At 33.6% G+C, this 17,348-nt stretch overlaps 1 protein-coding gene across 4 annotated transcripts in view; it reads right to left on the reverse strand.

The window, feature by feature from the left end:
* NEGR1 (neuronal growth regulator 1) overlaps positions 1 to 17,348 on the reverse strand; it is an 808,029-nt gene that overhangs the window by 488,545 nt on the left and 302,136 nt on the right. The gene's annotated exons all lie outside the window — the stretch shown is intronic.

The following is a 17,348-nucleotide window of genomic DNA, read 5'->3' on the forward strand; positions in this document are numbered from 1 at the left end:
ATAGAGAGGGTAAGTAACTTACAAATGACTTGCTTATTGAATTTTGTAATGCATGGGAATAAACTTTATTATGAAGTAATTGCATTAAATCTCCAGGCAATTATTACCGAATTAATATTACCTTAGTAATATTAATAACACATGTACATTTATTTTTGAATGGAAATTATGTCATGTTGGGCATATATCATTTAGAGTAGCAAAAAAGAAAAACAAATACCAAATAACATTGATTGCTTATTTTGCAAGAGAAATAAATCTCTTTTCTATATATTTCATTCTGGCACTTCTTTTCATTAATACAGCTATATTAAAAATACCTTGGATAAGAGATTAGACTTTATCAGCTACTATCTAATTATAAGACCAAATTCTCAAGCTACTTGTATATTTTTAATATTGTAAATCAGAGGGGGAAACCTGAAAATAATACTTTTTGAGTTTTCTTTGCCTTTTTCATACAAAACTACACCTAATTTGTAAAAGATGGGAACTTTAGTATGATCAAGCAAGAGTGTAAAATCATACATTTTATTGTTATTTTAATGCACTATTTAGATTATTTAAGTCTATATTTAAAAACACATTTATAATCCAACATTTTCAATGCCTAGAAAATCATTAACATTTGGTTTTGGATTAATCACCAAATTCCAAACATTAACATTAATTACTTTAACTTATAACTAAACCATGCTTTTCTATAATACTACTTTATCTTGTTCTTTCCATTGACTCATTTAAGTCAAGCTTCCATGTGAGTATATATGTCTGTGTTTAGAAGGGTCAATGCTGAAAAACGTCTACACTTAGAGTTCTTCAGGGCATTATTTGTAAATCACTCAACATATAAAGTAACATATATTACATAAAATAAGTACGGATGGAGTGAAAAAGAGCCTGTACATTATAACTAAAGAAAATAGGGAAGTCCTTACTGAGGTCTAATTATCATCTTCTGATTACAATAATAAATCCCACTTGCTCAATGATGACTATGGGTTGAGAGGTATAGAAAATATTTTAATATATGATCTCATGTAAAACTAACAAAAGCATTTTGAGAGGTAGGTAGGTCTTACTATCCCTGCAGGAAGAATGGTGAATGCAGGGATGCAGGCTTGAGGAATGAGGCAGAGAATGTAAACAGGAAAAGGTGCTACATATTCGAAAAGTTCCTTTAGGACTAGCTTTGCTCATATGGCTTTAATCATGAATCAAATTGGAAATTGCCTCATCTTCTCTACTTTTTTAGTTTTTGAATTCAACTAAACCAGCTTGCTTTCTCCCACATGGACCTGAATGTGAGATATTTGGATCTGGAAGGACTTCAAATTTTCTGTTAACTGGCAGGTGCTCCGAACCGCTGTGGGGAGAATTTGTCTGCAGTACTGTCTCCCCAGCAGCAGCTGCTTCCTGGAGAAGTTGGACTTTCACCTCAGGAGCTATAAAGGGAATGAACACTACATTCAAAATGCATGCAGGAGATGTTTAAAATAGCAGTATCAAGAGGGCGAATGCAATCAGGCCCGGAGAAGTGACTGAGATAAAGCTCTGCGGTCTATGACATCCTCTTTGGGATGGAGCCAGGTAAAGAACCTCGTTCTCAAAACAAGAGGAAAAATAAAATGGAATTCTATACTAAAAACAGTATCAGCAACTCTATTCCCTTCCATCAACCATCTTTCTGTTTAAGTCGTTTAGAAAGTATTCTGTTTGCACATAAATACGGATGATAAAATAAGAAGTATACCAAATGGGTATACAGAAAAGTTCTAAACTTATCTCTTCTGTCAAACTAATTAAGTACATGCTTTTTTACAGCATCAGTGAATAAACAAATTCAGAAAACAAAAAGAATTATAAAAATTATTCTTTCTCTTTCTCTCTCTCTTTCTCTCTGCTTGTGTTGGTCTTTAAACATTCTGCTGGTCACTGTTGGATTTTTCTTCTTGCATTTTTTTTCTAATAAAAACATTCTGAGCACAAATTTTATTTTATGAATAAAGAATGGCTACAGAGCACAATTAATTAAAGCCAGCCTTGCAATCATTAACTAAAGTAGCCATTAATCCATATTTATCTGTCCTCTCTTGAGAAAATTGACTAAACCATATTTCAGTATGAGCCATGCCTTAAAATATAAATTAGGAAATGTGCCCCAGAGGGAAAAAAAAAAAAAGTAGCTGCCTTTTTTTTCTTCTGTGTCCTGCAAACAAATTTAAACTGATTATATTTCCTCAAAAGATGTAAAAAGTAGTCTGAAATTTAAGTCTTTGCTAGATTACATGGACAAGAAATTCGTTCTTGAAAGGAAGCTCAGTGTAGTGATTAATTATAGTTTATGTTGCAGTTCAAATGCCAGCTTACTTGTGTACTAGCTGGGGAACGTCAAACAAATTATTTACCTCAATTTTCTCACCAGTAAAAGGGGGTTAGTAAAATTATTGATCTGACGAGATTGTTATGATGATCATATTAGTTTGTTTAAGGTGTTCAGGATGAAGATAGTTATGTGGTAAGTGTGTAATTAAGAGCAACTATTATTAACCTACCTTCCTGTGGTTAACTTTGTTTAAAAACAAAACAAACTACTCCCACCATCACCACCAACAAAAAGACCCTGTCATATGAAGCGTAAGAGAAAGAAGGGAAAAAGTGGCATTTGTAGAGTCTGGCTTGATAGAGCAAAACATTTTTAATTTACGTACTCACAGCAAAGGGCAGGATAACAAGAAATAATTTTACAGATAAAGGAGTCAAACCTTAAAGCACTTCTATTTTACATCCTTGAACTTCCAGAAAGGCTTTTTTTTTTTTTCTTTCTACTTCTCCATCTTACAAGCAGAACGTACAGAAAAAGAGACCTTTGGTGATTGATATATATATTTTAATTATTTTGAGACTGAACACTCATGTTTAGAAACCAGCTCCCTAGTTTACTAGCCATTGTTTTGGGCAAGTAATTCAACCTCTATTAAAGCCGTATTTATTTGCAAAATGGAAACAGTACCACCTGTACTAAGAACTCCAATTCTGGTATAAGATCAAATGAGACTGTGCATGAGAAATAGATTCATAAAGATATAAAGCAAAATATAACTGTAAATATCTTATAATTATTACACTGTTTTATGAGTTAACTTTCCTCATAACTTGAGAACACGGTTTTATGAATCTGTATTTGGAGATTACATGAGCACAATGATGGTCCCAAACTCAGTGAGATGAAAAAAAGGTTACCAACTTTTTCTTTTCGCCTTTATGGTCCATAAAATGATTTTCTTTTTTCTTTTTTCTTTTTTAAAGATTTTATTTATTTATTCGACAGAGATAGAGACAGCCAGCGAGAGAGGGAACACAAGCAGGGGGAGTGGGAGAGGAAGAAGCAGGCTCATGGCAGAGGAGCCTGATGTGGGGCTCGATCCCACAACACCGGGACCACACCCTGAGCCGAAGGCAGACGCTTAACCGCTGTGCCACCCAGGAGCCCCCATAAAATGATCTTCTATCCTACGTAAACTCTTTCACTTTTTTAAGTGGCCACCTAAAATTTTTTAACATAATCTGATGTCTTTGCAAAAAATTATAATTTCTGGTTATTATAAATATGGCTATTTTATAATAAACTTCTTATTTCTCATTTTTAAACGTGTCCAAGGAAATCTAAGTAGCATAGTGATTTGATATTAATATAATCCATTTAAAAAATGAACAAGTTCTATTTTAAAAAAGAAATGCTATATATTTTTTTTATTCTCAAATTCGTATTTCCATACTACTGCCATGTAATTTGATCCTAAGCCAATTTTTAAAATTTTTAAAAATTTTATTGATACCTTATCTTCTCTGCAATAAAACTAAAGATATAAAAAATGGCTATAAAAAGCTCTTTTGACTATAAGAATCTAAGTGCAAAAAATATTCTGGATGAATTTATTTTCATAATTGTCAATAGTGTATAATTGGTCAAATTGTATATATCACATTTTAATACATATTTTTAAACTTTTCTTTTTTTCCTTTATATAATTAATAATGGATGTCTTAATGAGGTGGTTTATTTAGATATATGAACAAACATTCTTGCTCAAATGAGCGTACTATTTGCTTGCATGAAACAGGTCTAGAATCAATTCTGAGAAACCTTGTTTTCTTAAATAACACTGTAAGAATGGAAAGAGTCATGGAACACTTCATCAAAAACTAATGATGTACTGTATGGTGACTAACATAGCATAATTAAAAAATTTAAAAAAAAGAAAAGAATGGAAAGGGTCTTGTTATAGTGACGCCACTCAAATCCCTAAGTCTACTGGAGTGATGTAATTCTGGTATCATTCTTAATGCTCTATCAGTGTACGACTAGTAGATCTTTCTGTAGATATGTTGGAAGCAAAATGGGAATTGCAACTTAACTTCTGCGACATGACACCCAGATCCCTTGTGTAGACCTCGTTTGGATCCCGATTCAACAAACCAACTAAACAAGACATTGGTGAACCAGCTAGGAAAACTTGGCTATGAACCAGATAAAAGACAATACCAAATAATTACTATTTTTTTTAGATGTGATAATGGCATGATGTCCACTTTTTAAACAGATATATGTTGAAATAAAGAAGAACAAAATGATATAATGTCTATGATTTGTTTTAAATTAAATCAGCTTCAGCTAAGAAAATAAGGAAAAGGAAAAAAAAAAACCAGATAAAGCAACTGCAGTAAAATCTTGATAATCATTGAAGCTGGGTGATGGGTGTTTGCTTCTACTCTTGTGTATGCATGATATCTCCCCCACTTGCATAAAATTTTTTATTGAAATTTGTCGTTTTTCATTTGAAAAAGAAAAAGAAAATCATCATAAACCCTAAGGATATTTTTTAATACAGTTTAAAGCTTCTGGTACCTGGAATGTTGTATTTTCTTTCTTTCTTTTTTTTTTTTTTAATTGTTAAGCTATTTAACTCCTTCTTAAAAAAAATGTTGTCAGCATATTTGCCTCTAATTTTTCTCCCTTTTAACCTTCAGTTTCTGTCTACATAGGGTTAGGGGAAACAGTATTTGTGTGAGAATTATTGGAATATTAGCTTACAGATCAAGTAGTGTCCCAAAGACATTCTTTATAAAGAACATTCACGTTTCAAGTATAGCTGCTTTAAAATGTCTTTTCTCTTCCTTCTGTGTTAGTTCTATCTTTAAAATTGCTAGAAATATGTTAAAAACAAAACGGGTAAAACAAACTGTATTATAATTGTCCATGCATGTATCAGTAAACTAAAAATATCCTGTCTCTTAATACTAATAATAATGTCTTAATTTTGGTAAATCCCATAAGCTTGATTAATTTTTTTGTTGCTGTTGTTTACTCAATATTTTTAAATATACATGTTGGTAATCTCTTGGGTTTCTTTTCCTTTTGAGAAATCTAAATATACTTGATTTTTCTCTATGATCAACTCTTCTGTTATTCTTAAACCTTTGCTGCTCTAAGAGATATGTATATGCTTCAAGAAATGTGTGTGTGTGTGTGTTTGTGTGTGTGTGAGAGAGAGAGACAGAGAGGGAGAGAGAGAGAGAGAGACATTCGGGGGTAAATAAATAAGAAATGAAAATGAATATTTATAATTACAAGAATAGTAAATGATGGCAAAATTTGAATATGTAACCAACATATAATTTATATTCATTTCATCTGAACTCTTTCCTAAAGAAAGTACCAGAACCTCCCCAAATATCAATGCATTTCTGGCTTGAGAATCCATCCAGCAGTAGCATCTAGTGGACAGCTGGACCCGTCATATCTCAGTGCCTGGCTGGCTCAGAAAAGCAAGTGCCTCCAAGGGATGTAAAACTCCACTGTGACTTATGCAAAGCTGAAATTTTAGCCATGAATTTCTGGCTGGACTTTTCCTTACTGGATAGCTGCATATTTTCTTATCTCCATGAATAAATCATTTCTCAAGGTCAGAATTCTGTGATTTTGCCATTACTTCCTCAAGTCACTCTGAAAAGTAAACCCGGAGAGCAAAGAAGAAAACCACCACTACACTGTTGTCTAAAAACAGGTGAACTGGAATCTGGGGAAATGCTAATGTGGTTTCTCCAAGGATAATTGTACCTGAATTTAGAACAACATGGGGTTGAATTGCAATTCTTCCTGACACTTACTAGCCTTAGAAATTTGGGCACTATTCAAATTTTTAAACCTTCACATTTGATTCTTTGAAATTGGGATAGTAATTCATACTTGAAAGGACTATTTTATGAGGATTAACTGAAATGTCCCAGGTGACAAGACCTAACACTGAACCTTAGATGTTATTTCTTTGGGAAGTTCTTCCTGACATCTCTGTTCCATGCCCTTAGACAAGTTTAATGGAACTCTCTTAAAGATTGCATTGTCCCCAGCACATTAACTATCTTGCTTTATTAACCCACACTGTAAAACTGCTTGTTTAAACCATTTATTGACACTGCTAAACTATAAAGGACCCTGGTTGACTTATTCATTGTGAGGCCCAGAAATGAGTGTAGTATCTGTCACGTAGTGCTTTGAACAACAACAAAATTGTGTGTGTGTGTGTGTGTGTGTGTGTTGAATACTATGAGAACCCTAAATAAAATACTGTGTGAATGGTGCATAGAAAAGGAGAAGTCAGAAACTGCCAGAAACAGGAATGGGGTGGGAATAGGTCAGGGAATAAGGTCAGGGCGTAGTACTAGAGTAGCACGGACATTCACGTTACTCCTGTTGTACTTTAATTCCTTTGCTCCTGGTTATCCTAAATTGAAACACACATAGAAATATCTGGATTTTCTCTATGGTTCAAAATGGAATATATCATTTGGAACAAATGGGCATGCCCACTGTCTACAGAGTTTACTGCTTGTCCATTCTATCACAAAAATAAGAGTAATACAAAAGTTTAGCTTTCATGCACTGAAAGCAGAAATGCCATTTGTCTCAGCAAAACAGATGGAAGCCACTCATACGGTGATATTTTCTTCCCTAAATTTCTGGAGCATGTGAGAAAAACTCAGGGGCCAGGTTGAATAAAAACCTGGGTGAGAAGTGGTCATAAAGAAAATGTACTTAATAAATGAACAAATATTTTGTCTCAACATGGGAAGTCCTTACTCATTTGGTTTTCATTTGATCAGAATACGACATTTTTAATTATTATCCTTACAAATACAAAAAATAGGTTTTTAAATTTTTATTTGATGATCTACAAACATATTCTTGGTTAAATATTATTATTGTTTATGTCATTTAGTTCACGGTTTCTAGTTTGAGACAGTAAGTCTTCCATTTCTTAGCAAAATATAACGATGTCATTCACTATCCTTAAATTTATCTGTATTTTCTTGCTGAACACGCTAGTAATTGCTTTTTTTTTAAAGATTTTATTTATTTATCTGACAGAGAGAGAGACAGCCAGCCAGAGAGGGAACACAAGCAGGGGGAGTGGGAGAGGAAGAAGCAGGCTCCCAGCAGAGCAGGGAGCCCGATGCAGTGCTCAATCCCAGGACCCTGGGATCATGCCCTGAGCCGAAGGCAGACGCTTAACGACTGAGTCACCCAGGTGCCCCTAGTAATTGCTTTTAGTGTAATTTGTAGTTAACATAATATGTATTTGGGGAACATCATTATGCATAATAAATGTATGACAATAATAAATTAGAGAAAGAAAAGAACGGACATTGAGTGCTTTTTAAAAATAGAAATATAAATTTAAGTGCCCCTTAACATTTTAAGGGTTACTACACTTGAAATTCTTTGTATTTCAAATATTTTCACCCTCAAAGACTCTGTTTAACTCTTGAACTGGTTTCTTATGTAAGAATCTCCTTACCTTTATTCTATGATTCTATGGCTATCTTAGCCATTAATCTCTTACATGAAGCTGTCAAAACCTTTTATGAAAATCGGAGTATACTGTGTCCACTTTTCTTATCTTTCAGACTGCCTTATTTTCAAGCAGCCCAGCAAGTTAGTTAAGCACAAACTGCCTTGTAAAAATCATGTTTGAAATACAGCCACACTTTCCTCAGCTTTTATTCTGTTACCAATATTTCACAATTGTCTTTGCAATCGATACTGAGCACATGGGGCTATTGTTTCCTGGCTTGCTTGTCTCCTGAGCTCCTTAATCTATGACTGTCTTTTGAATCAAAGGAACTTCATATATGTCAGACTGTATGTGCACACACATCTTTTTCTCTCTCTCTAATTGGTCTCTAATAATGAGCCCTTGAAAGAAGCTATCGTATTTTTCTCTTTGCTTTCTGTAAAGCATCAGTTTATCATATGCATGTTTTCAGGGTTTCAAATCAGCACCAAGCAGTTCTTTAAAGACCTACTTTATTTTTCAAAAGAATTTTTTTTCTTTTTACAAAAGAAAAAAGATTATTTATAAAATAAATACAGTACTTTATGGAGACCTAATAGATTTTAAAGTGATATCCTATTAAGTCATAAGTAAATGAATGTATTAATTTTCCTTTGAAACATACATTGGTCCAATAATTAAACGAAACCATTTTTGACAAAGTATACTTTTGATTTTGCTAAACCACAAATTTTCTTATAAATAATGGGAAAAATTTGTCTTTCATTTTCAGTAATGGTTGAAAGTCACCACTACCTAACAAATGCTCAGTGACCCTTGTGAAATGAGTTAGTCATCCCAATTAGCTATTTATAGGCAGGCAACTATAGTAAGCAAATCACCAATAGTACTACTAATTAAATTCCACTTTGTATTTAAATACAGAAAATAAGGTGAGTCTCAGATATACCTTATTTTCTCTATTTGTCTAATCTTATTGGGAAATAACCACACTTCAAAATTAATTCAAGATTGCTATTTTGAGGCAGAGCCTGAGTCAATTCCCATTTCAACTCCCTTAACAAATTTTCTTATAAATTCTGTCTATGCAAGTAAATGAGAAAATTAGAAGACAAATAAAAGGAATATTTCCTTGCTTTCAATAAGTTTACAATAAAGAATGGAGGATATGCAAAATATTTACAGTATGAGAGATGGGACAGAAGTACCACAATAAATTCAATGGTTTATAGAATTTCAAGAAGGGACAGATTGCTCTCACTACAATAAATTAATTAGGGAAACTACCTAGAAGATCAGGATGCAAGATGGCTTTTTATAGAAAGGAATCATTTAGAAAGTTAGAAAGGGGAAAGATAAGAGCTGTCAACAGAACAGTCCTCAACAGATGAGAACAACAGAAGCACAGGTAAAGAGTAGAAAATAGGGAGTGAGGTTATTATAATCTGATGTGACTGAATAGGAGTATAAGAGACAAGTGGGGAATAAGTTTCCAAAATTCACCTGGAGGTGAATGACAGGTGACTCCAAATACCAACCTACAGATTTTGGAACAATTTCTATCGGCAATAAAGATGTTTTCGAGTAGATAAGGGATATTCTTGAAAAAGAAGTGTTTTGTTTGTTTTTTAGTATAGCCTATGAACTGGATAATAAGCTAAGTGATTTCACATATCCTATGTTATGTAATTTTCAAAATGGCCTTCTGAAATACATATTATTATCTCCTGGGTATACTGAAAAAATGCAAGCTCCATAGCTATTAACAATTTTCCCAAGATAGGAGAATCAGAAAACAGCAGTACGTTAAATGCTTCCTTTATTCATTTGTCCATTCATCCGCACAATTATTACTTTCACCAAGAAGTTACTGAGCGTATTTGTTTCCAGTATTGCACTGTTGACTAGGAATGCGAATTAAACATATATGGTCCCAAAAGTTCCAAGAATTCCCAGAATACTAAGGAGATATATGGGTAAACAGATCATAAAGATATACTGTGATAGGTAGTATAATGTAGGTAGGTAAAAAGCTTAAGGAGAGGGTAAAAGAGGGAACGTATTAAGTCTTCCTGTGCAGTCTTGTGCTGAAATGAAAATTCTTAAAAACAGAATATACAGTTAGAAGCTATTATCTTAGCCAGAACTTATGACAGACTAGACTGGTTTGTTAATAGAGAAAATTAAAAGAATATAGATGAGAGAGTCATGGTCAAGTTGGAATTGTTATCTTTATTTATTTATTTTTTTTAAAAGATTTTATTTATTTATTTGACAGAGATAGAGACAGCCAGCGAGAGCGGGAACACAAGCAGGGGGAGTGGGAGAGGAAGAAGCAGGCTCATAGCAGAGGAGCCTGATGTGGGGCTCGATCCTATAACGCCGGGATCACGCCCTGAGCTGAAGGCAGACGCTTAACCGCTGTGCCACCCAGGCTCCCCGGAATTGTTATCTTTAAAGAGATGAAGGGTTTAGTATAAAATCAGAGGGAGTAGGTGGCATTATTTTTAATTGTTTGAACTTAGATATCTGCAAAAATACAAGTACTATTTAAATCCAGTGAAATTGGAAAGAGGACCTGCTTTAAGGGTGGAGATAATAAGTACTTTCTTTTTAACATATTGCATTTGAGTTTCGGGTAGCATCATCAGGAGAAGGTGGTCAGCAACTCAGTATAAATGCAGCCATTAGGAAAAAGACATACTTAGAAATCATTCATAGTAGAATTAAGTGTGGTCATGCTATAGGATATTATGAATAAAGAGTCTGAAGTACAGAAATTTGGATATCCTGCATATCCGTCATATGTTGAGGAAAGTAGGGGAAAAAAAAAAACGCCTATTTTAACATGAAAGCCAAAGAAAGGTTTTAACAAAAAGGGGTATTCCCAAGTGTCTAACACTACGTAAGAGTCAGACAAGGGCTGAAAACATGCCATCAACTAGATTATTTTTCAGTGACGTCATAGAGAACAGCCTGAGTGGAGTGGTGATAATACAAGGAAGGAAGCGTTTTAAGACGTTTATTGGAGAGACTGAGGACCAACAGAAACTACAGTTTCATCAGTGCTCAATCATACTCTTTTTATAAGAGCTAGATTTATGTAAAAATAAAGCTTTCAGTAGCTTTCTCAATCTTCCTGTTTTTTAATCTCAGTGCATTTAATGTCCCTAAGTATTCTTCCTAGCTTACTACTTATATATAACAGGCTTTAATTAGAGATAAAACTGACCAATTGGATCATCTTGTACATCCCTGACCTATAGCCTTTGAAACTATAAATCACAAATTCTCTATCTGGTCATTGCTGAATTGGCAATCATCATTTAATTGCCAACAATTTGGTTTTAAAAACTGAATTCAAAGTCCGTCTTCAGCCAATATTTTTGTACTAAAGTTTCTTTATAGTCTAATCAATATTTTTGTCCACACAATAATATAATTACTAGATCCTTTATTTCCATCTCATTTAACTTATTTGGATAATTTTAAATGTATGAATTCAGAACAGCATCTGACACCCTTATTACACACTGAGAACCTAGAAAATAAAACTGCTTAGATTGTTTATTTTCTTCTCACCATTACATTTTCAATTAGTGTATGTGGAGGGGTATTTTTTTTTTAAAGATTTATTTATTTATTTGAAAGAGAGAGTGTGTGAGAGGGGGAGGGTAAGAGGGAGAGGGAGAAAAAGAGAATCCCAAGCAGACTCTCCAGTGGGGCTCAATCTCACCACCCTGTGAATGCGACCGGAGCTGAAATCAAGAGTTGGATGCTTACAAGACTGAGCCACCCAGGCATTCCTGGAGGGTTGTTTGTAATCTTTAAACATGTATGTCCTTGCTTCTTGTTGATATCAAAAATGACTACCTTATAGCCAGTTATATTTAGATAGCAAAGTCAAACAAAGGAAGAGAGAAATTACTTTAAGGAAAAGGACTTTCAGATAAATTGATTTGCTGTATACTGATTAACATGTATCCAACTTCTTTCTCTACTTTCTGCAAGACTGTGCACCACAGTTCATAAATTTAGGCTTTGAAAATCTGAATGACAGTATTTTAAATTTAGTTGGATATAAACCTAAATAAAATAGAAGACTCTTTAAAAAATCTTGCTGACCTAAGCAATTATCAGGATAATCATCTATTATCATAGATAATACCTCAGAATTAAATGAACATTAAATTGAGGATGAGGGAAGTGTTGGAATAATCATAGTTATTTTCAATAATCCATGCTTTTCTAATTTCCAAAAAGAAATGAGAGGAATTAAGATCTTAAAAACAAAAATTCATATAAGCACATTGTTGAAATTACAAAGTTCAATCATACAATGAATCCTAATAAAAACTATTGCAGTCTTGTAGCTGTGAACCACACATTGTAAACGATCAAATAATGATTACCATCATTTCATCATTAATGATATACTACACACTAACCAAATATGCAAAAGTACTTTATAAAATTGCTGCTGCTGCTATATTTTACTGGAAAATGAGATGAATCACAAGGAAATGAATAGACCAAAACTACAAACTAGGAACAGTTAGAACTGGGTTTTGAACTCAAGGATCCAACTGAATCCAAATTCCTGGCCCTTTCTACCATATTCTCCAGACTATTACAAAACTAGTTTACTCATATACCACTGAGCAACCCTTTTTTATCCTGGAATGTTAGAATTATGTAAATGAGTCCAGGAAATAAATAATATTTTTAAGTAAGCCATGGTCAGATCTTACATGGGCCTAATGACACGTTTAGTAACTGAACAGGGAAGCAAATGATATCGTATAGAAAGTAATTCTTTTACATGGTAGGGGATAAATTCTTGAATGCTAATATTCTTCCTTTCCTAGCCTACAGATATAAAAGGCAATGAACTCGGGGCTCTGGGATCCTCTGACACAATAGATTGCAAATTCCCTGAAGGCAGCTTTGACCACCAAAGGTCAAGAAGGCCTCCTTGTCGAAGAAAGAAAGAAATAGCTAGCAGAATGCCTCTATTCACAGTATCACTCAGACACACTTATGTCTTACATAAAGTTGTTTGCTCACTTGTTGGTACTCCAGGGACCATGAATGAAGTTCAAGTCCTAATACTCCTTGGTGAACAGTACAAGCCATTCATCATTTGCTTTAGATCAGTCTTCTGCTTTAGCATTAAATGAGGAAATTCCATTAATTTGTACTTTTGCATGTACTTTTCCCAAGAGTTTACCATTGGGAATTACTAGGGCAATGTTTGTAACTAAACCTCAGTTATAGGTCAGCAGTGGCATGGGTCATGATACACATCTTTGATGTTAGTCCTGTTTGTGCTTTTGTGCCTGAGAGCATGACATGTAGTTTCCACAGAACCTTCAGCCTGTGGAAATTAAACCTAACTGAACCTAACTGGTTCAGTTAACCAGTTAACTATGCTGTTGTTGAGCAAAGAATGGGCTTATAAACAAATCACATTTCAGTGTGGAGGCTTCTGTTCACACATTGTGTATAGAGAACATTTGCTCTGATTTAAAAATGAAGAGGTGCTGAAGACAGCATTAAAATGGGCAAATTCAATTTCTATTCATTTGTGCTTACCAAGAAATCAGGTGTAGAATGTAAGTGAATATTTTAAGAAGTCAGAGCTAATATTGAGTAGTTTGGGCCACCAAACAATACTGTAGCAAAGTGATTTTTTTTTTTTCTGATTTACTTCAATAACGAACGTATCTCCAATAACCTAAACTTGATTACCAGCTCCTTAAGTACAAGGATATTTTTGCTGCCAATATACATTCACAGAGCCTAGCACGGTGTCTGACACCTACCAAGGGCTCGACAATTATTGATTGAATAAATTATTAATTGAATAAGTCATCTTTCAGAATTACAATGAATAATCTAAATCACAAATATATCCAAGTTCATTAAAGGGGATTAAAAAACACATCAACCCAAGAAATAATGATGTCATATCCTCTTACAGAACTAAATTCTCACCTTTCACTTTGCTCTCTGAAATACATTTATTGCTAAAGCTGCAGGTATTATGGGGGAAGGAGAACTCTTTCCATACATGGGAAAAAGAATGAGAAATAAGTAACCTGACCCTTGATTAGTAAAAATTTATTATTAAAGTCAAAGCGAGGGGCGCCTGGGTGGCACAGCGGTTCAGCGTCTGCCTTCGGCTCAGGGCGTGATCCCGGCGTTCTGGGATCGAGCCCCACGTCAGGCTCCTCCGCGATGAGCCTGCTTCTTCCTCTCCCACTCCCCCTGCTTGTGTTCCCTCTCTCGCTGGCTGTCTCTCTCTCTGTCAAATAAATAAATAAAATCTTTTTTAAAAAATAAATAAATAAAGTCAAAGTGAGAAATGAAAATCAATGTTTTTAACACTGATACTTTAAAAGCTATGCAACGTTTGTGATTTTTTTTTGTCAATACATTTCAGTCATATCAGCAGGGAATATTCCTATTTTCCTTTCTGTGAATTTTAATGGTCATGTAAGTATACTTGGTCTAAATTCTGACTGCAGAGCATGTGGGATTCTTGGTAACACAACCTAGTATAAAGGGCTTGAAAATAGAATCTGAAGACCCGGACTCCCGTTTTTATTCTGCTAACAACTAACTGACTATTATTTGGGACCTTGTCTTTGCAGTCCAAAGTTGCCTTATCTATGAAGTCAGATCAGTATTTTTCAAAGTGGGTTCCATGGAACTATTTCCTTGGGATGTTAACATACGTATCTTTGAAATAAAGTCCCATATACATATAAATGAATTAAAATAATCAGGTTTCCTTACTGCAAGAATTCTCAGAACATTTAGTATATTAATTTTCATGAAGACTCTCCAAGAAAGAGAGATAATACACAGGTATCCCCAAGCTGATTTGTCTCTAAACACCATGTCCAAGATTAATCTTACAGAATTAATATTCCACAGAAAGAAAAAAAGGATGACAAACTGAAAACCATGCCTATATCACAGTGAGTATTTCAGTGAACTTCACTTTGTTCACTTTAGTTCATTTACAAACTTGGTCTATAGAGCAGAAAACTAAATGCCAACAATACTATGATTAAATTCAAGGGTAGCATGATATCATGCATTTGCTCTGCTTGGGTTATCTGAAGCTCTAAAATCTAGTTTTATAAGCACTAAAATTACATCAAACCAATCCTAGGCAGAAAATTAGTTCACTTTGTATAAAAATGAATTGAACTAAATAGATAGATAATTGGTATTTTTATGAATAAATACAAATCAATAGTGATTCATGAATAGTAAATATAAAAATGTTAAAATGTATAGCAAGAAAATGCTTAAGTTTCTGTAGCTGAGAAGATAAAAGCGTTGCTAATTTCTTTCTAAAACATTATTTTTGTATGTGACCAAACTATTTCTCAGTAATCACTCTTCAATAATCATATTAAAGTGTCATTTGGGTTTTGGAATCAATTCAACATATCTGTCCATCTCATTGGTATTTTAAAATTGTTTAACATAGACCAAATGTCCAGATGAATAAAAACTTATTGCTGGCAAATCAATAAACGTAAAAAATATATGTAATTCACTCTATCAAGTGCAAGGGATACTCAGTGAACAAGACAAAATTTGCTGCCATCAGAGAACTTACAGAATAACCTTACCACCTTACCACCATTCTACCTACTTTTATTTAATTAATTGTTCTCAAATTCTACTTTGATTATGCAATTTTCTGCTTAATACCATCAAATAACTCTTAATTGCCCACAGAATTAAGTCCAAGGACATTATCCTGGAATCAAAGATATTTTATAATATGACCTCTATCTACTTTCCAGCCATTTCTCCCATAACCTTGAAACATGACCACGGTGTAATAGGCACCTCGGTTCCTTTTTTCTTTCACAAATAATTTTATTACACTAAGCCATGAATGATAAATTTGTCTGAAAATGTCCTCATTGTATTTCCCACATTGTAGAAGCTCATCCGTCCTTTAATGTCCATTGTAAATTCCCTCTTTGAAGTTCTCCTTTCTTATTATCCCACATGAATAGGGTTTTCACTAAAGTGTGTACAATTAACGTAGGTCATGAAGGACCTTTTTAAATTTTTTCTATTTGTTCCCACCTCCAGAGCAGAACTATAGCATTTTCATGACAAAAGTGTAAGGTTCAATTTAATGCCTCTAGACCTCCCTTTCTCCTACATTCCCCCTTAGACATCCCTTCCCTTAGCATCCATATCTTTTTATTTTTCTAACCCCTTTCCCAAAGTAGGAAAGAACATATTTCAAAATGTGTATCTATTCATATCAATTTTGCCTTAATCAGACATTTACATGTTTAAACCTAATTTATAACTGAAAAATTAAATTTTTGTCTCTCCATAAAAGAATCTAGATTAAAAACTATGAAATAAAGGAGATCAAGAAAGACTAAGAGGAGACTTTCTCATGGTCCAAGGAATCATACTATTCCTAAGATTGACTCTGAATATAATACTGATTTATCATGTTCAAAATTTTGATGAGTAGAATACTTATTTAGTATACAGTAAGAGTACTTACCTCTTCGTTTTCATGTTGTCCTCTATATGAAATCTTCCCTAACTCCTCCCAGACAGAATTAAACTAATCTTTTAGTGATATTATCTCAGTATTTTTGTTTATACCATTAAAATTTAACTCATTATACCAATGAAAAAGGACACTCAAAGGACCGATAACTTATTTCCCCACTGTAAGTGATCTAATTCACTTTCACTGTTCATCACTTTTATAACATGATGATTCCCAAATCTAAAACTAGCCAAGATCTCTCTCCTGAATTCCAGAACTTTAGAGCCAAGCATCTACATCTCAAACTGAATTGTTTAAAATTGAACTAATCATTCTTTCATATGCCATATCTCTTCCTATTTTCACTATTTTTGCAAAATGGTACCACCATCCACTTAGTTAAATAATACTTTCTTCCTCCCCCCTCTCCTCAGTACACACCAAAATAAATTACAAACTTCAGTCAATGTAAACTTTTAAAATATGTCCTTTCCCAACAATATTTCCTTTGATAATGCTCCTTACTGGTTGGAGAAATGTGTTAGGTAAGTTCTTTTACAAATATGCATGGTAAAGTATTTTCAGTACAATATTCATTTTTGGATCTGCTAGATACAGTTTTCCGTGTCTTTGGAATCTATTGGGGTATATATAAACTTAAGCAACTATTTAATTTTGTCATCCTCTTAACATACACGTTTCCTAATAGTTTAATTGAGGATAGTTATATCTCATATCTATTTCTTCATACTAATTTTTATTATAATTATTTTCATAACAAAAGTCCATCAAACCACCTAATACTTACTATTTTTACTGACACTTTGCAAACTGAAAACCTTTACACATATGAGAACATTTTTTCTCAACGTGTTCTGCAGACAATTTTGATAAATAATGTAAGAGAACCCCAAAACAGGGCATCATCAAAAGCCAAAAGT

The sequence above is a fragment of the Ailuropoda melanoleuca genome, chromosome 2 (assembly GCF_002007445.2).
Source record: "Ailuropoda melanoleuca isolate Jingjing chromosome 2, ASM200744v2, whole genome shotgun sequence".
Taxonomy (NCBI): Eukaryota; Metazoa; Chordata; class Mammalia; order Carnivora; family Ursidae; genus Ailuropoda; species Ailuropoda melanoleuca.